At 42.4% G+C, this 27,374-nt stretch overlaps 1 protein-coding gene across 1 annotated transcript in view; it reads left to right on the top strand.

The window, feature by feature from the left end:
- The first annotated feature begins 40 nt into the window (after positions 1–40).
- The window catches only part of TC2N (tandem C2 domains, nuclear), a 70,535-nt gene continuing 43,201 nt past the window's right edge, over positions 41–27,374 (top strand). The window contains exon 1 of the mRNA XM_043921529.1: positions 41–1,093. The gene's annotated coding sequence lies outside the window, so the exon portion shown is untranslated. The remainder of the gene's footprint in view (positions 1,094–27,374) is intronic.

Raw genomic sequence — 27,374 nt, 5'->3', positions numbered from 1 at the left:
ATTAAAAACATAATGGGAGTGAGGGAGAGGAGAGCATCAACCCCAAATCATTAGAAGACAATGACCAAACCCTCTGTGAAGTGGATTATTTCCAGGTACTTTTCCAGAACAGGAAAGTATTCAGGTTGCTTTAAATCAGTGGCCCTCACCCCTGATGGTGTAGTAGGATAACCAGTGGAGTTTTCAAGACAAAAACTTGACTTCCTGGGCCTTACACCCAGAGATTCTGATTTACTTGTTCTTAGGTAGGACCTAAGAATTTTTAAAAGTTCATGAGTAGGTGGAGTTGAGAGTGCATTGTATAAAGAGAGGGAGACAATTGGGACCAAGCCCTGGCCACTTTATCTTCAACGTCGTTTCAGTTACTTGTACAGTTCATTGTCCTTTTCCTAGTCAGTGACCTGGATTCCTTTCAGTCTTGGAACCCCAGGCAAGGATAAAGGGGGTCAACAGAGCAGGTCACAGATGGGAGAACGGACCAGGGCAGCTGCCTTTGTGTCTCATGTCAGGAGTCAACCCTGTTACGAGTCCAAGATCATACTGCTGTCCTCACTACAGGTCAATGAATTGAGACACCAATTGTTGGGGCAAAGAATGATGACTTTGTTCAAAAGTCTGCAGACTGAGACTTTTGACGCATATCCCAAAAAGCCATCTTGCCTGAGTTAGACTTCAGGCTTCTTTTATACTAAAAGGAGAGGAAGCAAAGTCAAACATTTCCTGATTCTGGTCAGCCGCCAGAGGGGATATGTTAATTTCTTCCTCCCTAAAAGGAACCCTTTCCAAACCATTTCCTACTGTGCCTCCTCTGTCAGGTTCAAGTGACGGTTAACAGTTAACACCAGCAACAAATCAACAACTGAACAGCCCAGTTTCACAGCTCAGATAAAAAGAGCAATTTCCTACAGACTTGCCAGGGTGCAGGCCCAGCTCCTCAGAGCAGAGAGAAGAGGTGGCTCTGGGCCTGGGGCTCCCCTTGCATGTTGGAGTCCTAGGTGTCAGGAATGGGTGTGGAGTTAGAATGCTCAAGGCTTATGTGAGCTCTGCGCCGAGCTGCTCTGAATGACTGATTCAGGCCCATAACACCATGAAGGTAAGGTTTCCTTTAACTTCTGAAAAAGTAGGAGGGGCAGCCTTGTCTTGGTGATTTGAGGACCTTTGGGTTTCAGAGGGGCCACCTTTGGAACCAGACCTGAGTCTCGAGGGCTTGCATTCTTTTCGTCCATGTCAAGACATGGCTTCCTGTTTCTAAGAAAAAAGGCACATAAAAACAGTCTCAAAGGGCTTCTTGGCCTTTGGATTGCTCTTTCCAAACATAGCCTGATGAGTTCAGTGTAAATGAATCAGAAGCATGTGGGATCAATTTACCTTAAAATACACTGGGGCCTAAAAATTAAGGGAAAGATGCCTTGGGGCAAAGCGTGTATGTATTGTAGGGCCAAACCCCAAACATTTGGGAAACAGTTTCAGAGGCTCCCAGAACCTGAAAAGCTGTTGGTTTCCGCCACCCTTTGAGAATAGTCGGGTGTTACTGTTTTCATAAGACCGGGAATAAGTCTGCTCTTTGAATCTCAGCACTGTGCCCCCTCTGCTCCAGTTTGCTGGGGCTGGCTGTTCCCTCGGACCCTGAGGTATCAGGCCCTTCCATGCCTGTCCCCCCCACCCCCCACCCCATCAGCTCTACCCCATCTCTGAGCTGGGCTGGGAGCTTGTCACATGAACTCTGCTTTGTTCTGCTCCGTCAGAGGAATGAAGGGTTATGTGGTAGAAGAAATGCCAGATTAAGAACTGGGACACCTGCAAAAGTTCTTGTGTTACCACCTAATCTTCTGGGTTCAATATGGATGAAAACTTCCATTCAGCTGCCTTCAATTCTAAAGTTCTGCGATTCCTTGAAATGTACTTTGGGAATGACAGCCAGCGTTTCCATTAAACTGCAGTTTTAGAGCTTTACAGCGGTTTGCCAATCATAACACTTTCTAATTGGCATGGAATCCACCTACCTGTTGCCTCTCAGGCCTGAGTAACATACTTAGAAATTTTCTTAGGTAACTGTCTTGGCACTTGGGGTGTTATTTTCCCAGATGGTGAAAATTTTTCAGCTGGTCTGATTACTTCATTTATTTGGTGGTTTCAATGTATTTTCGTGGACTGATTGTTTACTGTAATGTGTACAAACTTCATCTGGGTAACCCAAGAGGGTGATCTGAGGGTCCCCCAGAGAGAGATGACATGACTGAAGAGCAGCTATTCTTTTTTCCCCTCTCAACACATGAAATCTTGTTTGTAAAAAGTTTTCATTGTAAGAGGAGAACACAGTTTGGTTAAGCATCCACCCAGTCCACTTGGGTTGGGCCAGTTTCTGGGTTCAGAGAGATGAACAAGACAGATAGAGGTCCCGATAAGAAATTTATGAATATCTAAGGATTGATGCAGCCTCCGAGACAAAACTAACTGAAATACATCATGGTGGATGCAGTTTAGCAGTGTGAACAAAATGATTTGGGTTAGATTCTCATAATTATTAAGACATACCTATTTCATACAACAAAAATTCTTACGAACATCCTCAGGCATGTGTTTAAAATTTAGATTAAGATGCTTCTGCTTAGGAGTTACTAAAAACACTGCAAGGAGACACAAAATCAATGTTAGCCGAAATTTTTCTCTCTCTAGGATACTGTGGTTTTGTACTTTGAAATGCAATGTTTTCATCTCCAGGGGGAAAAAAGCAGACTTTTAGTAAAGCTCTTCATTGTTTTGAAATTGGCCAATGCCCATCACCTATCACAGATATACAGATGGTTCCTTCTTGTTGATGTTTTTGTTCTCAAATTTCTTAGTGCCTTAACTTAACAGATCACTGATGCTTCATAGAATCCCTGACATAAATAACTAAAAGATGTTTTGTAAAAAAAATATAATAATAACCAAGAAGCTTCAGGACAGAAGGGAGTGCACTGAGGCAAGATTTATTACTTTGGCGGCATTTTTTTTGGCCCTGGGTGGGAGAATGACAGCATCTAGTTAGAATCTTTGATTTGCTAATGATTCCTGGTGAGGAATCTTCGCCAGCATCCATCAGTGAAATCGACCGTTAGGGTGAGAAAATAGGTGTCAACACAGGAATGATCTATTATATTGTTGTTGGTGTCCTCTCAAAGAAGGAAAGACATGTTGACAGGCGGTGACTAGCAACCCTTTTTTTCCAGGAATTTGGAATATTCTTGAGCAATAATGTAAAGTGAATGTAGGAGTAAATTGTGCATAGATGCAAATATTAAGATCTTTATGATATCTATCTAGATTTAAGTTGGTAATTTGTCAACCTGATTTAAGGCTACCAGAGAGTCACTGGATTGCTGAATGCCATTTTAAAGTAATTTTTGTTTGGGGAGGGTTGTTTTGGTTTCAACAGAGCCTTTTTTCTAATTCTTGCTCTCCTACTTTCTACTGAGAATACATTTGATGTTGCAGAACTGGCTTCTATCACAAGATAGCTACTATACTTTCAAACACATGCCTTGAGTTCTGAGCTTTAGTGTACAAACCATTTATAACTTACCCTATTTTTGATTGCCCCTTTCTTTTTTTAAGTTTAGTTTTAACTGGAGGATAATTGCTTTATACTGTTGTATTGGTTTCTGCTGTACAACAATGCAAATCAGTCATAACTATGTGTATATCCCCGCCCCTGTGAGCCTCCCTCCTGCCACACCCGCATCCCACCCCTCTAGGTTGTCACAGAGCACCGCCCCAGGTTGAACTCCCTGTGTTACAGAGGAGCACAGATTGCTCTTACAGTCTTCGTTCTCTGCTCTTAAAAATTTTTACCAAGAAAGTACCCAACATTTAAACCAAGCTATGGTATTTGCAAATAAATTAGCTCTTTACAGTGATCCTGTAGCCTTACATTTTTTCTGTTGTCTTACTTCGTTTCGTTTCCTTCTAGTTCCACACTGAAAGAGACCCCACAGAAGTGTCCACCCCAAGCTTGGCATTTCCATAGAGCATCCTCCCAGTCTTTCTGAAAAGCAGAGCTGTGGGCCAGTAACACTGCTGCAAAGGCAGTGTTTTTATGTGCAAAGGCACTACTGAAATCATAATTGGCATTTTTCAGTAAAACCACAGTTAGTCCAGAGGATCCTTTCAGCTCAGAATCTAGCCAGAGTTGGGGAGAGCTAGCCCCTCTTGCTTCCTGCTTTTTTCCTGTTGGAACTTTGGAATGTATAACCTTCTCAGAGCCCTCAGTACCACTTTTAAAGACTCATGGCATCATTTTCCATCATAAAAACCCAGGACTTTTCTCAAGTAAGCAGTGAAGAGCTTGCAGGTGTGCTGCAAGAATTTTGTGGCCATAAAGGCACGTGGAAAAGGGGCGGTTTGCTCATCTGGAGCAGCTGGAGAGATGGGGCAGGCTCTGGAAGGGAAGGAAGTTCCTTCTTCCAGTTAATCCCGAGCCAGCACGCTGCTAACACTCAGCTAATAAAGACTCTGCTCCTCATACTCACTCCCTCCAGCTGCAAGCTTCCATCTTGGGAGACTGCCTCAAGGCTGCTCTAGTTTTTAACTTTCACCAGATTTCACTCAGCTCTGCTCCACTCCTTTGTTGATTCCTCAACAACCTGCTGAAGGCTGAGAGATGGGATGACGAGGGCAAGGATGGAGACAAGGATGGGGCTTCTCTTGTTCCTCCTCCCAAATAAGAACTCCGTTTCCTCGTTTTAGTTCTGAGTAAGGTTGTGGGCTTGGGATTGGGAGTATCCTTCATTCCCCTCCTCTTCCTCCTCTCATTTCTTCTCTTTATGCTCTTCCCTCTGTTCTTTCTTTTTCCACACTGCCCCCTAACTCCCACGCCCTGATCTCCATCCCAAAGTTGGAAGTTGGTGGTAGGGTCCTGTCCAGTGGAAGCAGGGCTGGGTCCGAGTGGCAAAGTATAAAATGATGGATATAGTTTGACGTCTTCTCTCTCCACCTCCCTTCCTCTTCTCTCCCAAGCACACAGAACCTCTCTCCGGTCTGTGGAACATCCTTTCCTGAGCAAAGCCACGATTTCCCTTTCCTCGTTTTTCTCCTGTCTTCCCTGCTCAAAATAGAAAGAATCTTTATCCAGTGATTTGATTCTGGGTCTTCCCTGTGGATGTTCTTCATGAGGAGTCATTCTCAGGATCTTTTCTGACCTCCAATTTCTCCCTTCCAGGCTTGACTTCCTTCATTCCAACAACACCCCTTGGTCAGGAGCCAGGCTACCCCTACTCATTCCCAGAAATGCACTTTAAAAAATCTTTCCAGCACTCTCTTTGTCCCTAGTCCATATTGTCATAGTGCCTGTATTCTTCGTGTCGTCAGGAGCAGAGGCTGGGAAAAACTGGAGTCCGTTTAAACACGGGCAATGCACTATCTCTAAAGACCAGAGTGCTTTGCCCATAAAAAATAACTCAACGTTCTTTGTAAAATGTAGTCTAGCACTTTTCATAGATTCACAATTTATAGAATTATTCATCCAAACTATTCTCATAAAGAACATACTGCAGTTTTATGGACACTAGCCTTTACTCAAATCCACCTATATCTTAGCAAACTTTGCCCATACACCCCCTTTTCACAGTGGAGTTGAGACTTAGCTGCGACTTAAAGGAGGACCCCCTTCATGGATCACAGCCTTGTCACGGTGAAGGGGCTTGTGTAACTCAATGAAGCTATGAGCCATGCCATGCAGGGCCACCCAAGATGGATGGGTCATAGTGAAGAGTTCTGACAAATTGTGGTCCACTGGAAGAGGAAATGGCAACGCACTCCAGTATTCTTGCTGTGAGAACCCCATGAAGAGTATGAAAAGGCAAAAAGATATGAAGCTGAAAGATGAGCCCCCTAGAATGAAGGTGTCCAGTATGTTACTGAGTATGAGCAGGGGGCAATTACTAATAGCTCCAGAAAGGATGAAGCATCCGGGTCCAAGTGGAAACAACTCTCAGCTGTGGATGTATGTCTGGTGGTAAAAGTAAACTCCAGTGCTATAAAGAACAATATTGCATAGGAACTAAGAACGTTGGGTCCATGAATCAAGGTAAATTCGATATGGTCAACCAGGAGATGGCAAGAGTGAACACGGACATCTTAGGAATCAGTAAACTAAAATAGAAGGGAATGGATGAATTTAATTCAGATGACCATTATATCTACTACTGTGGGCAAGAATCCCTTGGAAGAAATGGAGTAACCCTCATAGTCAACAAAAGAGTCTGAAATGCAGTACTTGGTGCAACCTCAAAAATGACAAAATGATCTCAGCTTGCTTCCAAGGCAAACCATTCAATATCACAGTAATCCAAGTCTACACCCAAGCCATTGATGCCAAAGAAGACTGGTTCTATGAAGACCTACAGGACTTCTTTAATGGCTCAGGTGGTGAAGAATCTGCCTGCAATGCAAGAGACCCAGGTTCAATCCCTGGGTTGGGAAGATCCCCTGGAGAAGGGACTGGGTACTCATTCCAGTATTCTTGCCTGGAGAATTCCGTGAACAGAGGAGCCTGATGAGCAACAGTCCATGGGGTTGCAAAGAGTCAGACATGACTGAGTGACGAACACACACACACACATGAAGACCCACAACACCTTCTAGAACTAACACCAACAAAAGATGTCCTTTTCATCATAGAGGATTGGAATGCAAAAATAGGAAGTCAAGAGATACCCAGAATAACAAGCAAATTTGGCCTTGGTGTACAAAATGGAGAGTTTTATTGAGAAAACATAGTGGTCATAGCAAATACCCTTTCCCAACAATCCAAGAGACCACTCTACACATGGACATCAGTTCAGTTCAGTCGTTCAGTCATGTCCGACTCTTTGTGACCCCATGAATCGCAGCACGCCAGGCCTCCCTATCCGTCACCAACTCCTGGAGTTTACCCAAACTCATGTCCATCGAGTTGGTGATGCCATCCAGCCACCTCATCCTCTGTCATCCCCTTCTCCTCCCACCCTCAATCCTTCCCAGCATCAGGGTCTTTTCCAATGAGTCAACTCTCTGCATGAGGTGGCCAAAAGTATTGGAGTTTCAGCTTCAGCATCAGTCCTTCCAATGAACACCCAGGACTGATCTCTTTAGGATGGACTGGTTGGATCTCCTTGCTGTCCAAGGGACTCTCAAGAGTCTTCTCCAACACCACAGTTCAAAAGCATCAATTCTTCAGTGCTCAGTTTTCTTCACAGTTCAACTCTCACAATCATACATGACCACTGGAAAAACCATAGCCTTGACTAGACGGACCTTTGTTGGCACCAGATGGTCAATACCAAAATCATATTCATTATGTTCTTTGCAACTGAAGATGGAGAAGCTCTATACAGTCAGCAAAAACAAGACCGGAAGCTGACTTTGGCTCAGATCATGAACTCCTTATTGCAAAATTCAGGCTTAAGTTGAAGAAAGTAGGGAAAGCCACTATGCTATTCAGGTATGACTGAAATCAAATCCCTTATGATTATACAGTGAAAGTGACAAATAGATTCAAGGGATTAGATCTGATAGAGTGCTGGAAGAACTATGGATGGAAGTTTGTAACATTGTACAGGAGGCAGTAACCAAAACCATCCCAAAGAAAAAGAAATGCAAGAAGGAAAAATGGCTGTCTGAAGAGGCTTTACAAGCAACTGAGTAAAGAAGAGAAGCAAAAAGCAAGGGAGAAAGGGAAAGATATATCCAACTGAATGCAGAGTTCTGGAGAATGGCAAGAAGAGATAAGAAGGCCTTGTTAAATGAACAGTGCAAAGAAATAGAGGAAAACAGAATGGGAAAGGCTAGAGATCTCTTCAAGAAAACTGGAGATATCAAGGGAACATTTCATGCAAGGATGTGCACAATAAAAGACAGAAACATCAAGGACCTAACAGAAGCAGAAGAGAATAAGGTGGCAGGAATACATAGATGAACTATGCAAAAAAAATCTTAATGACCTGGATAACCATGATAGTGTGGTCACTCTCCTAGAGCCAGACTTTAGGAAGCATTACTATGAACAAAGCTAGTGGAGGTGACAGAATTCCATCTGAGCTATTTCAAATCCTAAAAGATGATGCTGTTCAAGTGTTGCACTCAATGTGTTGGCAAATTTGGAAAACTCGGCAGTGGCCACAGAACTGGAAAAGGTTGGCTTTTCATTCCAGTCCCAAAGAAGGGCAATGCCAAAGAATGTTCAAACCGCCATCCAGTTGCACTCATTTTACATGCTAGCAAGGTTATGCTCAAAATCCTTCAAGCTAGGCTTCAGCAGCACATCAACCGAGAACTTCCAGATGTACAAACTTGGTTTAGAAAAGGCAGAGGAACCAGAGATCAAATTGCCAATATTCATTGTATCATAGAGAAAGCAAAGGAAGTTCCAAAAAAGCATCTGCTTCATTGACTGTGCTAAAGCCTTTGACTATGTGGATCACAACAAACTGTGGAAAAGTCTTAAAAGAGATGGGAGTACCAGATTACTTTACTGTCTCCTGAGAAACTTGCATGCAGGTCAAGAAGCAACAGTTAGAACTAGTCCGGGCATGGAACAACAGACTGCTTCAAAATTGGGAAAGAAGTACGTGAAGGCTGAATGTTGTCACTTGCTTATTTAACTTCTATACCGAGTACATCATGTGAAATGCTGGGCTGGATGAATCATGAGCTAGAATTAAGATTTCTGGGAGAAATACCAACAATCTCAGACGTGCAGATAATACCACTCTACTGGCAGAAAGTGAAGAGGAACTAAAGAGCCTCTTGATTATCGTGAATGAGGAGAGTGAAAAAGCTGGCTTGAAATTCAAGTTAAAAAAACTAAGATCACGGCGTCTGGTCCCATCACTTCATGGTAAATAGAAGGGGGAAAAGTAGAAGCAGTGACAGATTTTCTTTTCTTAGGTTCCAAAATCACTGTGGATGGTGACTGCAGTCATGAAATTGAAAGACGCTTACTCCTTGCAAGGAAAGCTCTGACAAATATTGACAACATATTAAAAAGCAGAGACATCACTTTGTTGACAAAGGTCTGTATAATCAAAGCTGTAATTTTTCCAGCAGTCATATATGGATGTGAGAGTTGTACCCTAAAGAAGACTGAGTGCTGAAGAATTGATGTTTACAAATTGTGGTGCTGGAGAAGACTCTTGAGAATCCCTTGGACTACAAGGGGATCAAACCAGTCAGTCCTAAAGGAAATCAACCCTGAATATTCATTGGAAGGACTAATGCTGAAGTTGAAGCTTCAATACTTTGGCCGTCTCATGCAAAGATCTGACTCATTGGAAAAGACCTTGATGCTAGGAAAGATTGAAGGTGAAAGGAGAAGGGAGCAGCAGAGGATGAGATGGTTAGATAGCATCACTGACTCAATCAACATGAATTTGAGCAAACTCCAGGAGATTGTTGAGGACAGAGGAGTCTGGCATGTTGTGGTTTATGGGGTTGCAAAGAGTCAGACATGACTCAGTGACTGAACAACAGCATAAAGGATGACTAAGAAATCCTCAAGCATAAGGAAGCAAAGGACGCTGAGAAGACCAATGTGGCTGGGGCTGAGGATTCAGGGGTGTCAATATGGCAGACAGCAATGAAATTTTTTACATCATTGATGGCCTTGCTCATCTAAATGAGTTTGGACTTTATGTAGAGGCCAGAATTTCACAGAACACCAGTCCATGGAGATGCCAATAGTGCTCCAAGACAGAAGAGATCACTTGCTTAATAGATTGGGGAATCTGAACTCTGAATCCCTTTTAGAAAGATTCACAATCAACACTTGAAAATTAAAGCCTCCGAGAAGTCCTACAATGAAAAGGACAACTATTTAATTTTTGTATAAAAGTGAATGAAACTTATTTCCAAGGGAATTGTGTTTTTTCCCCAGAACATCAACATCTGCGGGGATAATTTTCCTTAGAGTTTGGGAATTGCTGCTGTCTGCTATGGGAAGTTATGGTAGGATTTTTAGTTTACTTTGTTTTGCTTTTTAATTAGGGAAGGGACATGGTCTTATTTTTAGGAAGATCACTTTGGAAATGGTCTATGGAGATGAGAGAAATGGGCATCAAGAAAAATACTGAGTTGTTCAGAAAAGAGATCATTATCTCTAAATTGATCTTTCTAGAGAGAAGGCTGTTTAGTCCATTGCTTAAAAGTCTTTACTGACCACCCTCTTGCCATAGAATAAAGTTCAAACTCTTCAATGTAATTGACAAAGCTTTCCAATGATCTGGTTCCTGCCCACTTGTTGGGCTCCATCTCCTATCACTTACCTCTCCTTTGTAACAAATTCCCAATGCCCCCACCCCTCTAGCCAACCTGAAAGGCTTAAATGTTCCCTCCAGCTGTTCTTGCTAGAGCTCTTCTCAATGGCAGTGCTTCTCTTTGTCTACTTGCTGGATCCTTATTCATCTCTCAGTTTTCTCCTAAGAGGTCAGCTCCTCTCTGAGTTTTCTAGACCCATCCCTGAAACCCTAGAACTGTACTGCTCACTCCGACCCCTACTCCTTTGTAAGATGAAATGCTCCTTCTGTGTTATCTGTGTTTCTATGGTTGTGATTCCCACATGGAGTTCTAAAAATGCAAACTCCTTCAAGACACCATATGCATGTTGCTCATCACTTTAGACATAAGGGCTAGCATAGTGTCTGGCACAAAGTTGGGGTCAGGGTCATTCAGGTGAATATGATGATGGGAATTGACAAGAGAAAATGGAGAGGAGGGGAAAGAGTATAGAGAACTGTAGTGAAGTGAAGTGAAAGTTGTTCAGTTGTGTCCAACTCTTTGCAACCCCATGGACTATACCGTCCATGGAATTCTCCAAGCCAGAATACTGTTGTGGGTAGCCTTTCCCTTCTCCAGGGGATGGTCCCAATCCAGGAATCGAACCCAGGTCTCCCGCATTGCAGGCAGATTCTTTACCAGCTGAGCCACAAGGGAAGCCTTGTTCTCTGTAGTAGATGGAATCAATAGGTCTTGGTGACTAACTGGGTGTGGAGGCTTACGAAACTAAGGCACACCCTGACCCAAGTCAAGGAATACCTCAGGAGGAGGAGTTTGGGAAGTAGGGGAAGACAAACTCCATTTTAAACTTGCTTCTTTGTTTTTATTTCTCTGTGGCCTACAATTTACATACAGGGAAGTACCTATATCTTAATTCCACAGTTAGACACCCTTGGACAGGTAGAGTCTGCTGAATTTGAGGTGACCATGACACATCCAGGTGGAGGCTCTGAAGATGGTCAGAAGTGTGTGTTGGACAAGAGAGTTTCATACTAGAGATTGAGTTCTGGGGGTCCTTTGAGATGTGGTCTTGGGGATGCAGATGAAGTGGCTCATTGGAGATGAGAAACTCTGAAGAACTACCCCCCGACCCGCCCCCGTTTTTTTGACTTTGGCTAGTGGCATGTGGAATCTTAGTTCCCTGACCAGGGGTCGAACCCGCACCCCCTGCAGTGAAAGTGCAGTCAACCACCTGACGAGCAAAATCCCCCAAGGACCCATTTTTTGACTTAAATGACCAAACACACTCATGAAAACAGTCATCCACTCACTGCAAGTCTGTCAGTTACTTCCTGAGTGAGTGATGGGCTCCTATTCCCAGTAATTATGGTCAGTACATACCACACCTGAGGAAAAAACACTAAGACAAAACAAAGATGACTCATAGCCCATATCAAAACTGAAAATTATACTAACCATGCCATCTTTAGCTTCTGAAACATTTTCTTATTAACCCATTAGGCAAGTAAATATTCTTTTTTATTTTTTTTATTTTTTTTTTTTTCAAGTAAATATTCTTGATTGGAGGTTAGCATTCATTTCCTCCTAAAGTATAGTGTATTTAATTAAATGTGTAAGAAAAATTCTATTGGCCTTAGGAATTATGGTGATATGGTAGGTATATCGCTAGTCTGGAAGTCTAGACATCTTTGGTTCCTTTCTCAGCTCTCTCTGGAAAAAGAGAGAACTTTTCTAGGTCTCTTGACCTATGGCAAGACACTTGGCCTCTCTGAATCTCAGATTTTTCTTGTAACCTGCAAAAAAGGTTAACTCTGAACTCGGTATTCACTTAACTCAACAAATATTTTTCAAGTTTCTACTCTGTTCTTGGCTTTGACCTGCTAGCCATCACTCTCAATTTGAAAGCATGCTTATGTTCTTTATGCTAGAGGATGAAAAAGGGAGATATGCACCCCTCAGGTTCTTTATAGGATTTTTTTTTTTTTTTGGCTCAGACAACTGGGTGTAATAGCATCCATCTGGGAAGGCAGAGGGAACACTGGGATTGGAGTTGAATGGACCTGGATTTGGGTCCTATTCTGTCACTTACTAGTTTGTAACCTGGAATAAGTTGCCTAGGTTCTTTGAGTCTTAGTTTCCTCATCTATGAAATGGAGATAATGATACCTCCTTGTTTTGAGAAACAAGATGACGTGTGTGGAAATTCTTGCTGATTTTCTTCTCTATTGTCCTAGCAGAAAAGCAATTGCCCCTTGACTTCCTTTACCTCATATATTCCAAATATCCAAGTCATTTACCCAAGTGATAACTCAGTTTATAAACAGTTCCTGGAACTTGAAGGACCGAAGTGCCCTCACTTCCCTCAGCATATGCTCAGCAGTTTCCTTCTCATTCCATTGCATTTCATGTCACTCCATGACTTGAAATCAGGTCCCTTTCACCTTCACTTTCTACAAGTGGGAATGTGGTTTCTAGCAACATTTTCATTCTTCCAATACACCATGGATGTCCTAGAGAGGTCATTTTAATTGAAATTTATTAATAATCCCTCTACATAGACCATGACAGCCAAAAGGATCTAGAAACCATGCCATGACATCAATGAGGAATCCAAGGCTCGGAATAGGGGATTTACTTGCTTCAGGTAACCTCGTGGTATGTTGGCATAGAGGTCTCCTGATTCTGGGTCTAATAGTTTTCTTTCCCCTAAATCACAGAATCTTTGCTGTCCTGAACTATTTCAACTGTGTTTCAAGTGATCTGAAAGCTATTTGCTTAATCCTCAAGGGTTCTCCTTGTCCTTCTGTGCTGAAGGACATTCACTAATTTAGACCACTGTCATACTCTTGCCTGGAAAATCCCATGGACGGAGGAGCCTGGTAGGCTGCAGTCCATGGGGTCACTGGGAGTTGGACATGACTGAGCGACTTCACTTTCACTTTTTACTTTCATGCATTAAGGAAATGGCAACCCACTCCAGTGTTCTTGACTGGAGAATCCCAGGGACGGGGGAACCTGGTGGGCTGCCATCTATGGGGTCACACAGAGTCGGACACGACTGAAGCGACTTGGCAGCAGCAGCAGCGGCATGTCCTTTCATGAATTCAGTAAGGTATTCAGTAAGGTAAACTCTGGCACAGTGAGGGACAGCAAAAACCACAAAGAGACCAGAAGTATGCAGTAACCCAAACTAGAGTTGAAATAGAATGTACTTCATCAGAAAAGAAAAGATGTCAGGGGCCTTGGGTGGAAAATGGACTTTGGCCTCTTTAGTCCACAGAACACTGATACAGAGAGAGAAGCAACTAGGGTTTCCACATGTCATTCTGGTCTTTGAAACTGATCAAGGTCATGAGCACATCACCACAGTATGGACAGCTCTGGGTGACTGTGGAGGCAATTTTTGGTGACATTACATAAGGAAGGAGATAGGCTACCCACTCCATGAGGAATGGGATAGGTTACACACACACTCTCCCTCCCTCTCTTTCTTTCTTCTTCTCTTTCTTCCTTAAACTTCTCTTGAGCACTTTAAATATACTAGGTCTTGCCTTAGATTCTTTTTTTCTAAAAATTAATTAATTTTTTTTTTTTTTTTGCCTTAGATTCTTAACACTGCTTTCTTTTCCCTTGGTCTCCCTTTAAAAACTCATAAGTCTTTCTTATTCATCTCCCCAACTTTTTCCTTTTGTTCTTCCTTCTTTACCTCTCTGTCTTCCCCTGCTCCAGACCTTTTTATTTTATTGATAACCCAGAGGGTTTCCCTGGTAGCTCAGCTGGTAAAGAATCCACCTGTAATGCACAGGACCCTGGTTTGATTCCTGGGTTGGGAAGATCCGCTGGAGAAGGGATAGGCTACGCACTCCAGTATTCTTGGGCTTTTGTGGTGGCTCAGATGGTAAAAAATCCGCCTGCAATGCAGGAGACCTGAGCTTGATCTCTGGGTTGGGAAGGTCCCAGGAGGGGTGCATGGCAACCCATTCCAGGATTGTTGCCAGAGAAACCCCATGAACAGAGGAGCCTGGTGGGCTACAGTCCATGGGGTCACAAAGAGTTGGACATGACTGAATGACTAAAGCACAGAAGTCAGCTGTGGTCTCCTGGCCCATGAGATCTAGGTAATACTGGTTAGAACTCCTCATTTCATGCCCTGTAAAATTCCAGTCTTTCTAGATTTCTGAATGTTCTTATGGGAGGTGGTCACCTCCAACTTCAAACTCTAAACTTTTCTGAATTAATTCACTTGGTGCATAGGCCATTTGACCACCAACATGCCCACCCCCCACCCCCAGTCCCTTGCCAGTTGATTCTGACATGAAACTGCCTTGCACCTGATTTTCACACACAAAAAAAGATGAAACAACATGGTAGTGGATTGAATAGTGCCCCCCCCAAATTCATATCTGCCCAGAACATCTGCGTTGACCTTATTTGGAAATAGGGTCTTGGCACATATAATCAATCAAGTTGAGATCATACTAATCCAGGAGCCTCCAGAAGCTGGGTGAGGGCAAGGAAGGCTACTTCCCTAGAGCCTCAGAGGGCTCATGGTCCTGCTGACACCTTGATTTGGGGATTGTAGCCTGCAGAATGGGAGAGAAAAAATTTCTGTTGTTTTAAGCCACCCAGTTTGTGGTACTGGATAGGTAGTCAACTTTACTGAGGATTTGAGAATAGAGAGTGGGACAGAGAGTAATTTACATTTCAGTTCCCCATTTCTACTGTTTCACTAGCTCCTCTGCCACCCCCCATCCCCATCCCACCAGTCCTGCATTCTTTCTCTTCTGTTCAACTTTTTCCTTGTCCCTCCTTCCCAAGAAGTCCATGAATTCCAAATTCACCTTGCTCTAAGATATAGAATACCTACTCTGAAGCTCAGTTTCCAGCCCACCATTCAGGCCAAAACCCCTCCAAATGCTCAGCTGCACAAAACACTTTGTAGGGACTACTGGCCCCTCTTAGAAGAAAAAGGTGGATTTTGAAAATGATTTCTGTCTCCCTTAAAGAAGACATGTTTCTTCTTTACTTCCTGTCCTTCAGCCTCTTAGACCCAGTGGTTAAGCCTGTCAGCCTTAACCCTCACCCCACCCTTTAGAATGCTGAGTATGGACTATGAAAGTTGAGAGGGATGGTTACATCTGTCGTCAATGGATGCTGCCCTTGGCACTTCGTGCTAAGTCGCTCAGTCATGTCCAACTCTTTGCGACGCCATGGACTGTAGCCTGCCAGGCTCCTCTGTCCATGGGGATTCTCCAGGCAAGAATCCTGGAGTGGGTTGCCATGCCCTCCTCCAGGGGATCTTTCCAATCCAGAAATCGAACCCCGATCTCCCACACTGCAGGCGGATTCTTGACTGTCTGAGCCACCAGGGAAATGCTAAAAGAATGCAAGCCCACCCTGAAGAATAACCTGGAAGACCAAGCTTGGCTTTTCTTCTTTAAAAGTTTTGTTCAACTTGTTCGATCTCTCCCATCTTCTAATAATAGTCTCTTGCATTCTATTTCTTCCTCTTCTCTCTATGTATTTCCTCTTCTCCCATGTTTCTATAGGAATAGTGCTTTTACATGTTCTGTCGCCCTCATTATTCTATTTCTTTAAAAACTTGTAAATTTCTAAGACCCGTTGGCTGGTTGTTCTCTTCATTTTTCATAGGATATAAGGAAAATCAAGCCTAGAAGTAAAGTAAATTCCCTAAGATCATCTGTGTTTAAGTGACAGAACTTGCCCAAAACCACAGACCAAGTGTCCTTCCTGCCAATGTCATGGCCTTTCTTCAAGTGGTTGTGAACTGGAGCCTTAGCCTGGAAAATTCCACCTAATTTAGACTGTGTATGTGTTAGTCGCTCAGTCGTGTCCGACTCTTTGCAACTCCATGGACTGAAGCCTGCCAGTCTCCTCTGTCCATGGAATTCTCTAGGCAAGAATACTAAAGTGGGTTGCCATGCCCTTTTTCAGGGGATCTTCCTGACCCAGGGAACGAACCTAAGTCTCCTGCATTGCAGGCAGATTCTTTACCATTTGAGCCGCTAGGGAAGCCCTAGCCATCTTCTTGTTGGAATGAGAGGTCTGGGTATGACAGTTTGATTCCTTTTAGACACTGCTCTGTGTTTTTAAGACCAGATTTCTAGTCTGATTTTAAATTAAGCTCATTAATTGGTTTAAAGAAATCTGTATTTTGACTTGAGCTTCAGAGAAGTAATCTTACTAGGTTACACGAATATTTTGAAACTCAGTCGTTACTTTTTTTTAATTCAATAAAACTTTGCACAAACAAAGCATCCCACAGGAGAAACTTGTGCCAGGTCCCAGATGTTTAACACGTTTGCTTCAGATATTGGAGTTCATGGCCTCTTGTGCTTGTTAAACCAAAAAATGTAAGATTATGGAAAGGATTTTTAATATCTAGGAGTGCTGCAAGGTCAGGCTGGATTCTGGGCAATGGCAACAATTCAACAACCATTTTAAACACAGATTGTGTGTGTGTGTGTGTGTGTGTGTGTGTGTGTGTGTGTGTAATTTTTAAAAGAAATCCAATTAGATACTTCAATAAGGGGGAGAGTGAACTCTTCAGGCTTGATTCAATTCCAGTTTATTTTGGTTAATCTATGCAAAAATGCTTTTAAAAAAGTTTGTTTTCTAATCGTGACATTGATTCTCTAATTTGTAATCACTCACTCTGTTATTTCCACATTCTGTCATTTCCACAGTACTCTCTTGGTCAATTAGTCACTATGGTTACCCTCAATACAGGGAGAGGACATGGATCCCAACCTTGATGAGAGGAATTTCAAAGAATTATGAACATGATTTAAGCCATGACATCAGCCAATACATTTCCTGAAGTTTATGACTGTTCAAATTAGGTTTTCTGTTATTAATAGCAGAAAACATTCTTATTGCTAGAATTAGTGTCATCTCAGCTGTGTGTGTCGGGGAGGGGGGGCTTCCCACGTGGTGCTAGTGGTAAAGAGCCCACCTGCTAATGAAGGAGATACAAGAGGTGGGGGTTCAATCCCTGGGTAGGGAAGATACCCTGGAGGAGGGCATAGCAACCCACTGTAGTATTCTTGACTGGAGAATCCTATGGATAGAGGAGCCTGGTGGGCTATGGTCCATAGAGTTGCAAAGAGTCGGACTACATTGAAGCAATTTGGCATGCATGCATGCACAGCCGTGGACAGGAGAATGTCTTATATTAATCACTCTCAATCACAATACCAATTGTAAAATGTTTACTAGTAATTAGTTACTAGTAATTTAATACCTGGGTTTTGAAACTATTTTTTCTTCTGCAAGTCAGAGAATAATCAACCTTACCACTATAATAGTGTAAGAGGCCCATATAGTTAAAGATATGGTTTTTCCAGTAGTCATGTACAGATGTAAGCGTTGGCCCGGCAGAGCATTGAAGAACTGGTGCTTTTGAACTGTGTTGCTGGAGAAGACTCTTGAGAGTCCCTTGGACTGCAAGGAGATCAAACCAGTCAATCCTAAAGGAAATCAGTCCTGAATATTCATTGGAAGGACTGATGCTGAAGCTTCAATACTTTGGCCACCTGATGCAAAGAGCCAACTCATTGGAAAAGACCCTGATGCTGGGAAAGATTGAGGGAAAGAGAAGGGAGAGGCAAAGGTTAAGATGGTTGGATGGCATCATTGACTCAGTGGACATGAGTTTGAGCAAACTCTGGGAGATAGTGAAGGACCAGGAAGCCTGGCAAGCTGAAGTTCATGAGGTCGCAGAGAGTCAGACACGACAGCAACTGAACAACAACAGGCTTCTCTGAATGGATGATAAGAGGATGGAATCAGAGGAAGAAAATGGCTCATGGGAGCATTACTCAAGGTTGAAATCTATCAGCCTGGATGCCTCTTTTAGCAAGATTTGGAAGAGATTTGGAGTTTGTATACTAAAAGTTAAAATTTATTTCCTTCTCTGTATACGCAACAGCTAAACTAGTGAGAGTAAAGACTTGCGATCACATTTCATACTCTCTTTTTAATTCTAATGTCTTTTTGTGGGCAAAGAGGGAATAAAAAAATTCTTCTTGATCATCTGCATTGTTCTGCCCCACAGTGGACTGTAATAAAACAAATCACTTCTAAGTGTTCACTGTGTTCTTAGCACTCTGCTAGGTGTTGCAGACAAAATGATGATAAGATATGGTTCTCTAGAAACCTAGAAAATTAATAGAGGGCAAAAGAAGGCAATTGGAGAGCATTATCAGGCTACTTAAAATTAAGTGCTAAGCCAGGTGCATAAACCAGCCTTAGAAAGAAAGTGAGTGAAGACGAGCCAAGCATTTTCTGGACTTCAGGGTGCCTCCCTACCCAGAAGGCACAGCCCCAGGTCTTTGATCCCCGCACCCCAGCCACCTCTCACTGGGCCAGGGTGAACATTTGACCCCGGGGTGCTGAACAAGAGACCAGCCAGCAACCTGTGCCTTGTGTGGAGACTGGCTGGAAAATACATGCTGAAGCCCATCAGATTCCTCTCCCAGGAATCCAGAAAAGAAGAAGCAGTTACTTGTCTGAGGTGGTAGACCCTGAGCTCAAAGACCTAGTAGATTTGCCATCAAGGAAGTCATTGTGGAATTGTATGCAGACTGCAACTCTGAGGGGCTGGAGACTCAGAGAAGCGGGAAAGGATGTGTGAGAGACAAGCTGTCTCCTTGAGGTGAGGGGCTAATGGTAGTTGGGCTGCTCAGGTCTTATCCTTTCTGAGTTCCACTTGTTCAGATCTTAAGTTCCTCCATGTTCCCATTGTTCCCTTACCAGCATAGGACTGGGACTAGGATTCCATTCTCTTTCACTTGAATAAATCTGGGTGGGTTTCTGTTACTTGTAACCATCAAGAGCTTTGTCTAGAACAAGTCAAAAATTTACAGATGAGATGGCAATATCCCTGGGCCTTGAGGAATGACTTAGGTTTATGTATTAAAACAACTCCTACGTTTAGGTTTCACAGTTTATCAACCAAGCCTGTGATTTCATAAAACAAGCCTGGCTTTTGGCGTCACACACAACCTTGGTTTAAAATCCTGGCTCCTTGATCTCTTCTTTGTAATCTTGGAAAGGTTACTTATCTGTAAAGTTAAGATATCTCCTCTGCAGGGTTTTTGCAAGAATTAAAATAAGTGTATGGATATGAACCGTTAACACCATGATTTTTTATGGTTGTCAATGAAGAATGGTAGCTGTTAGCATTCCAAACATATCTGGATGGGAGAAGGGTAGTAATTTTCAACCTTGTTTCCAGTAACATAAAGTGGTTTTGATTGAGGCAGTTTGTATTTCTCAACATTTAAAAAATATATATATTTTCCTGGTCACACCACACAACATGTGGGACCTTAGTTCCCCAGCCAGGGATTGAATCCACACTCCCTGCATTGAAAGTGTGGAGACTTAACCACTGGACTGTCAGGGAAGTCCCTCAACATTTTTAAAGGGAGGGTGTGTGCCTGTGTGCACACACACATTTTTTTTCCTTTGGCGAGGGCATTGTTTATCTCCCGTGGCCCTCTTTCCTATTGAAGTTGTAGTCACTCTGTTCTTGGACTAGTTATTGTTATTAATCAGACAGGCAGTATGAGATGAACAGGGGTGATGAATTGCTCCCACTGCCAAGCAAGTTCATGTTTTGCAGGAAACGCCAAGTTGTTTCCTGAGGGGCTGTTTTTCAGGAATGGAAGGGCATGCTTCACTGGCCTTCACAGACCCCATCCCGTCCCCTAAGTGATGTCACCTCACGGGGTGATAGAATAGCTGTTTAAAAGCCAGTGCATGGAGCTGTTATCCAGCTGTCCTGGAAGTGTGTTTGCATTGTTGTTGTTGTTGTTTCTTCTTCTGGTAAATGAAACCCACACCAAGTAGGAAATGAATTGCAGACCTCCCACATTTCTTCAAAAAATATCCCAACATTTTCAGTCCCTTTATAAACTAGCAGGGTGGGGGAGGCTAGTGAAAGGCAGGGAGTGGAGGGGAAAGAAGGAATGTCTGAAAAAAAATGGGACTGGAAAGTGTTTTGAGACCCCCACACCGCTACGCTTCTAATTCATATAAAGACCAATGCATGTTTTAAACTAACAAATGAAGATGCAATTGTCATAAAAATATGTCTTTGCATTTTTAGTTCCTCCGCCAACCACATTTATTCATGAATTCTCCTTATGGACTTGGAGCAGATTTAAAAGAGAGGGGAAGAACGTCTTGGCATCCTAAGCTGTCTGGGGATTTTTGCTGGGCGTATGAGTTTTCCTAAAACTCTGGTGAAAGCACAAATTACAAGTGATCGGATTTCAGTTTTATTTCAAATAATGATTTTGAGTTGCATTTGTAAACAACCATTAATATTCAGAAGTAGCCTTTGGAAGAGCTTAAAAATCTCTCTCCTCCATGGTGACTCATGTTTAGATTTTACATCTAACCAAAAGGACAGGAAAAAAAAAAAAATCAAACAGGGTTTTACTGAAGATGGGAAGCTGAATCCCCTGACTTATTATTTGTTCAAGGTGACCTCTTGTGATTTGGAAGGGGAATCCTGGGCACATTTGTCTGGAACTCTGCGGCCACAATGGGGTAAGAGCACCTCCTCCACCCCAACACAGAAAATCATGATTGAAGAGTATGTCAGGTAATTACTGCTGTGTGACAAATAGTCCCCAAATGCCATGATTTAAAAAGACAATCTGCTGGTCAGTTCTGATTAGTCCCTCTCATCTGGACTTGTCTAGGATGATCTATGTCCTTCATCCTTCTTGGACCAGCTGGCTGGCCCATGCAAAATTTTCTCATGGGAATGGCAAAACACAAGTGGGCAAACAGAAGCATATGAAATCTCCTCAGGTTTAGCCTCAGAACTTGAACACTGTTACTTCCTTCTCGTTCTATTGGCCAAAGTAAGCACAAGGCTAAACCCAAAATCAAGAGGTGGGGAAATATATTCCACTTGATGAGTGGAAGGAACTTCAAAGTCATGACAAAGGGCAGGATTCAATGAGGGTTCGAGCCAGTACTGTGATCTACTAAGGAGAAGAAGGCCTATGACTCTGTATACTTCATAATGGAATCACACAGCTTATCTGTAGTATTGATGATAGCAATTATAAGTTCATGCTATTCATCAATCAATATTCCTCCCAACTCTTCTAATTTTAGTTCCACATCCCTCCCCAGACAACCTTCTGATTTTCATTTAGCTTCTTATAAGGCTATTTCTGCAGGATGTAGTGTTTTCACCTTAAGATACAAATGTCTGGGACCTGCAATAATTATATTTCTTATTTTATTTTAATAGATGGCCCTATTAATATTAACAGGCCCTATTGTCTAGTTAAACCTCTAATGAGCCTGACCAAGTCTTCTAATTTAACAGAGTTTAACTTAGTAAGCTACAGGGGGAGAGAAACAAGTTTCTGAGCTAGAAAAGCTGAAAGTCAGTTTCCATACTATGATAGATTCACACCGGGAAACCAGTGGGCAACTAACCCACTTTTGGGGAGACCTCTACCATAGTATAATTTTTTTACCCAGATTTCTGTAGTTCCTATATATAAACCCCAGCACACTGCGTTTAATAATGGAAGGGAAGAAAGTGCAAATCACATAATCTTCCTGTTGGGCAGCCAAGCTCATGCATGGTGAATCAGAGGGCTTCAATCAAGGCACAGAACCACTAGATATTAGTGATATATGAATCAGATCTCACAGATTTGTGGGAGAAGCAGGGGAAGTAAAGGTCTGTAGTGTGGGATTGAAGGATCAGTGAAAAGTCACTAATCAGCCCCCATGAAGCCCTGGTGCAGGTGGACCTGAAGGGCCAGAACTTGCAATGAATCCAGGAAGCCAGGCACATGTAACTGCAGGAGTGGTATCCAAAAGGAGTGCATGAGAAAGTCTGTGGACTTCTGTGAACTCTGCTGGTCTTCAGCCAAGGCCTGGAGGAGGGCCTGGGACTCTGCTGGTCAATACGGCTTGTAGTTAGGGGGAGAAGCTTAGACCTGGGGAGCAAGGACAAGCTAGAACCTGCCAGCATCTCTGTGTTTGTCTGCCCCTGTCTATTATCATGAGGATCTTCAGAGAGTAAGAGCTCTTTTGCTTCTAGTTTCCAAATTCTACCCCCATTCTTCTTTTTGGTCAACCTAGCAGAGAACAACAGAGGGAAAGAGATATTGGGAAAAGTAGCTTTGGCTTAAACAAACTGACACAGTTTAAATCATTGCGCAGAGAGTTTGGAAGTATGCAGTCGTTAACTTGGGGTGTGAATCATTTCTTCCATTCCATGCAGAATTCATAGGAAGTAGGGATTTAAATGTTTGTTTTATTCAGTGAGTCTGGGGGCCTTTGTTCTGGAATCCTGGGGCAATGTCACATGACGTGCTCCAAGCATCTCTCATCCTCTTTGGACCAGCATCTCAGCTTGGTCGGGCAAGTTGGTCTTATGGTCAGTAGAAAGCCCTCTTTTTATTTTTCCTGGGTCCTCTCTTTTTTTTTTTTTTCTTTCCTCCTTTATAATCATCCTTTGATTCTACCAGTGCAATTACCTCCCATTTTAGGAGTTGAATATTTTTCATTTTGGCCTCCATGAAACGATCAGCCTTTTGGCGCTATGAAGGTTCATTAACTAATGGGTTTGGAGGAGGGAAGGGTTGTGGGTGAGGTCACTGAGAAAGAGGCCCTCATCATGATTAGATTTCTTGGTGGAGCATCTGTGATTTTCTCACTGTTACCTTAGCTTTAAGTAAGTACCAGTTACCCAGGAAAGAAGACGATGGGCAAAGGAGAGGGAAAAAAAAAAAAAAAACAACAACTCATCCCACCACAAACAGTCCATAGTTTATTCAACTATATGTCCTATAGATTAATACACAATCTCCTTGGTAAGATATTCAAGAGCCTTCAGAGCCTATCATTGTATTCCTGTCTTCCATCACTCTTTAGTACATACTCTACTTTGAGTAGAACTGAACTTCCTGAGCCTCACAGGGAAACCCTTCAAAGTGCATGAAAGAGACTGACAAGGGCTGATGGAGAGGATGGATATGATGTAATGGTGGTGCCATGCTTCTTTTCAGATCAAGATGTCAGCATTTGGGTCAGGTGACCATCAGAGAGAGAGAAAAAAAGATCTGTGTATCCATAAGGATGTTTCATCATCCATTTGGGACAATGCTTTCTTTGATCAATTTTCATGTTTCCCACACAAGGCCTTTTGGTGGCTCAGACAGGAAAGAATCTGCCTGCAATGCAGGAAACCTGGGTTCAATCCCTGGGTTGGGAAGATCCTCTGGAGAAGGGAATGGCTACCCACTCCAGTATTCTTGCCTGGAGAATCCCATGAACAGAGGAGCCTGTCAGAATACAGTCCATGGAGCTGCAAAAAGTCGGACAGGACTGAGCGACGAACACTTTCACTTTCAATCAAGGCCTAGACTAGGATAAGACGTTTTCTAGTGTTTTATGTAATCTATATATTGTCATGTATGGCAATGTTAGTCAGGGTAGGTAAAGCTAGCTGGAGAAAGAATGCCTTAATATTAGTAGTATACATTAAAAAAGTTTATTTTTCATTCATATCACAATCCAATCAAGATCAGCGAGAGGTGGGTGGAGCTTTGTTCCATGGAGCCAATCAGAAACCAGGACCTCTTCCATCTGGTTGCATTATTAGCTTTAGTGATGGTTGTTGCTATTCAGTTGCTCAGTCATGTCTGACTCTTTGTGGACATGGACTGCAGCACGCCAGGCTTCCCTGTCCTTCACTATCTCCTGGAGTTTGCTCAAACTCATGTCTGTTGAATCAGTGATGCCATGGTTAGTAATGGTTTAACAGGGGTCCAAGGTGGTCAAGGGATGGAAAGAAGGAGAGAGACTCCCAGTTTTTAATTGTGTAGGTCCAGAAGTGAAACTCCAAATTCCATTGATGAGGACTGGTCATATGACTTTATCTAGATACAAGGGGAATGGACAATGAAGTTTAGCTTTGAGGCCACAAGAAGGAATTAAGGTTTGATGACCATCTGTGACTCTGTTGAAATGCCACTTTCTGCCTGAAGCAAATGTTAGGGTTGTACTTGATATACTTCAAGCATTCAAGAAAGTTTGTTGAACAAGTGAATAAATGAAAGAATGAATATGTATAGGTTTCTGCTGTTATGTTTTTCTAAGGCAGAACATGAGAAGGAAATAATTTGGAGGGAAGCAGAAATCTGTGTGCCATCCTCACTGTGTTCCTATGACCATTTATATTTGTGAAACTATTTTACAAGTACTCTAGGAATTCACATTCTTTTAAAGATTTGTTTTTCATTCACTCAATGAATATTTGTGAGCTGCTATTTGAGGAGCTATGGGTATGTGCTCAAGAAGGAGGTGGGTTATAATTCCTGTTTATTGGTAACTCACATAGAATGAGTTTGATAGGAAAAAAGGGGAAAAGCCAATAATCACAGTTATTGAGTAGGTGCCATGATACTGATATGAATGGATTATGAAGGAAATGTTGAGGAAGGGCACCTAATTCACTCTCAGATGGGTTTTGTGGAGTTTCATCTTCCAGAAGAAGTGATATTGAATGAACATGAACTTACTAGTTGACACACAAAAAATGGAAGTAAAGAGAACAGTAGTGCAAAGTTGGCAACTTAGGGAACTTCAATTAATTCAGAAGGTCAAAAATGTGTGCTGGGGTTAGTTTTAGGGGAGACTGGCAATGTAGGGCTGGACTGAGTCATAAAGCATTTATAAACTGCACTAAATGAAGGAAGAATGAAGAAGGATTAGGACAGGGATTAAGTGATTTGTCTCTATCAAATGAAATAATACGCATAGCAAAGTCTAGGCAGCTGTGTTATCCACATCAACCTAAATCTGTTTCTCCTTATATCTGCCTCAAATAAAAGGACATTAAACATTAAAAGCATTAATGTTTAACATTAAAAAAAAAACAAACAGTAAACAAAAAAACCCCACTCAGAATGTTGCAAACACCATCATTCTATGGGAAGAGGGAACACAAGGTCACAGAGAAGGGTGTACCATATCCTCCATTTGTACATTATCAATGCAGCGTTGCCTCTGAAAGCAGAACAGCAAGGGGGAACATTTCAAAGAAAACAAAGGAACTGGTTTTGTTGTTTTCAACAAACTATATCTGTCAGCTGAGTAAGTTCTTCTAATAAGCCTTTTTAGATGGAAGAAAATTAGGAGCAATTTGGGGAGCTCTTGTTTGGGGACTTCTGCATCAGTGAGGAGGTTGCTAAGGTTGGTCATCAGAGAACCAAGCACCCCATCCAGTTCAGGAAGGATTACTGTGCATTCATTCACCATTCAATCTTTTTTTTTTTTTTAAAGGATTATATTGATTGCTTATTTATTTGGCTGCATCCAGTCTTAGTTGAGGCACACAGGCCCTTCATTGCATCACACAGGATCTTTTATGGCAGTGCACAGATTCTCTAGTTGTGACTCTTGGGGTTCAGTAGTTGTGGCACATGGGCTCAGTAGTTGCAGCACACAGGCTTAGTTGCTCTGTGGCATGTGGGAGCATCACCTGCATTACAGAGTGAATTCTTTTTTTTTTTTTTTTTCACAGTATTTGTTAATTGTTTATTTATTGAGAGACTATTTCTCACCCCAGATAGTCATAGTTTCATAGTTCAGGAACACAGGAAAGTGACAAACTTCCATGGAACTCAACCCAAGAAATTCTTTATATTCCAAATCACTTTGCACTCTGAAAAATACCAGCCTTCCTCATCTCCTCAAAATCTTTCATGGAATCATAATTTCTGTAGAAATCTGCATATGCCTTCTTTCTTCGTTCAGCCACAGCAAACTTATAGAAAGTTGCAAACCCCAGGGAGACCATGAATGCTCCAACAATATGAAATCGCAGACGTTTGGCCAGGAGGCCACGCATCTGAGGTTTTGCCAAAGCAGTGGACATGGTAGTTCTTCTTCTCGGCGGCTCAACCGCAACGTCCTTCCAGGCTGATGGAGAAATGGACAGAGTGAATTCTTAAACATCAGTACTAAAGGAAATCAGTCCTGAATATTCATTGGAAGGACTGATGCTGAAGTTGAAGCTCCAATACTTTGGCCACCTGATGCAAAGAACTGACTCATTGGAAAAGACCCTGATGCTGGGAAAGATTGAAGGCAGGAGGAGAAGGGGATGACAGAAGATGGGATGGTTGGATGGCATCACTGACTGACTCAATGGACATGGGTTGGACCAAGCTCCGAGATTTCGTGATGGATAGGGAAGCCTGACATGTTGCAGTCCATGGGGTCACAAAGAGTCAGACACAACTGAGCGAATGAACTGAAATGAACTGGACCATCAGGGAAGTACCCACCAGTCATTCATTGTTCATCCAGCACATTTAAGTGATACTTCTGTGCCCTACACTATTATGTCAGGTGCTGCAGGGAGTTAGAGCTAGGTAAAGGTCCTTGCCCTGGAAAAGTAACACATGAATCCAGAGATTTCCAACCAAAGAAGTGCTCTACTTAAGGGTCAAATGAGAGAGAAAGTGTGTGTGTGTGTGTGTGTGTGTGTGTGTGTGTGTGTGTGTGTGAAGTCACATACACACAGAATCATTTGATCCTTAAATAGAGCACATTACCTACACACTTTATATAATGCATATTTTTAAAGCCTTGGAGTCTGAAGTCCAGAGTCAATCTAGACTCTATAATTGAGTAACTACTGTTTGTTTGACCCTCAATATTTTCAGCTGTAAAACTAGGATAATAACAGTTACATCACAATTGTGAGGCTTATATGAGATGACTCATGTGAAAGCTTTGTGTAAAGAGTACAGAACTCTGCAAACATTTGTAATAGAATGAAAAATTACTGAAGTGAATATTCCAGGACTTTTAAGCAGTGTTTGTCAAAGTGTGTTTGCTGAGACATTGAGGCCCCAGGATGCTAACTGGCATTTCTCACGAAGAGAGTTGTGTGGTCTGGAGGGAAGGCAAAACTTTACATTCAGGGTTTCTACCTGAAACGGAGAATTAAATTGACACAGATAAACAGGAGCAAAGCACACTGATTTTTTTTTTTTACATGTTCATGGGCGCACCCACAGAAAAATGAAGACCCAAAGAAGCAG

Source organism: Cervus elaphus, chromosome 13 (genome assembly GCF_910594005.1).
Source record: "Cervus elaphus chromosome 13, mCerEla1.1, whole genome shotgun sequence".
NCBI classification, from domain to species: domain Eukaryota; kingdom Metazoa; phylum Chordata; class Mammalia; order Artiodactyla; family Cervidae; genus Cervus; species Cervus elaphus.
The sequence above is the reverse complement of the archived record's forward strand: the minus strand, read 5'-3'. Positions and strand labels throughout refer to the sequence as shown.